We start from the raw sequence: 1,177 nt of genomic DNA on the forward strand, positions 1-1,177 counted from the left end.
GTGAAGCAGCAGAGGTGACAGAGGTGCTAGTCAAACTATACATAAAAAAATGTGTGTGTGTGTGTGTGTGTGTGTGTGTGTGTGTGTGTGTGTGTGTGTGTGTGTGTGTGTGTGTGTGTGTGTTTGTGAAGCAGCAGAGGTGACAGAGGTGCTAGTCAAACTATACATAAAAAAATGTGTGTGTGTGTGTGTGTGTGTGTGTGTGTGTGTGTGTGTGTGTGTGTGTGTGTGTGTGTGTGTTTGTGAAGCAGCAGAGGTGACAGAGGTGCTAGTCAAACTATACATAAAAAAATGTGTGTGTGTGTGTGTGTGTGTGTGTGTGTGTGTGTGTGTGTGTGTGTGTGTGTGTGTGTGTGTGTGTGTGTGTGTGTGTGTGAAGCAGCAGAGGTGGCAGAGGTGCTAGTCTAACTGTACATGTAAAAAGGCAGGGGCTGTTTAGGAAGATTGCATCAGCTGCAGACTTGTTGCCGGTACAGGCGCACAGTCATTCAAGAAATATGTATTTCAGGTCCTCCTTTGTAAATTATGACGTCTTCTCGTGTCTTTACAATGGCTTGAATGTAACTCAACACTTTCCTCATTTCCTGAAATGGGAATTGGGATTCATGAATATGCAAATCTGGACACGCAAGCTCACACACTCACACACACACACACACACACACACACACACACACACACACACACACACACACACACACACACACACACTCACACTCAGACAACTGTGCTTCACCTGTTAGGCATCCACCAGCTATAAGAAGGGAGAAATGGTACAAGAGATGTTTTGGTTTATTTGAACCGAGAAGAAAGCGCTGACCAATAACCTTTATTTGTAAGCCAGTACTGTACTTGTATGAGTTTTATTGTGCGTGTGTGCGTGTGTGTGTGTGCTGATGGAGAGCTCTGCGCTGAAGGTCAGTGTAAGATAAACAGCATCTTTCTTTAGCCTGAAAGTAAATGCTGAAGGAGAATGTGCACTTAAACCGTCTAAAAGGGACCCTTGAGCTTAGCCACAGGCCCATAACAAATTCCCCTACAAAGAGAACAGAAATATGACAGTGCATTGCTTGTCTATTCCACTGAAGCAGTCACATAGATATGATGTCATTGTTTGGAAAAATGAAGGGAATATATACTGATCAAAAAAATTAAGGGAACGCTTACAGTTTTCCAC

The sequence above is a fragment of the Alosa pseudoharengus genome, unplaced genomic scaffold (assembly GCF_046254945.1).
Source record: "Alosa pseudoharengus isolate Yale_2024_CS ecotype anadromous, Long Island Sound unplaced genomic scaffold, YU_APseudo_1.1 YU_APseudo_1.1_scf_5, whole genome shotgun sequence".
Taxonomy (NCBI): domain Eukaryota; kingdom Metazoa; phylum Chordata; class Actinopteri; order Clupeiformes; family Clupeidae; genus Alosa; species Alosa pseudoharengus.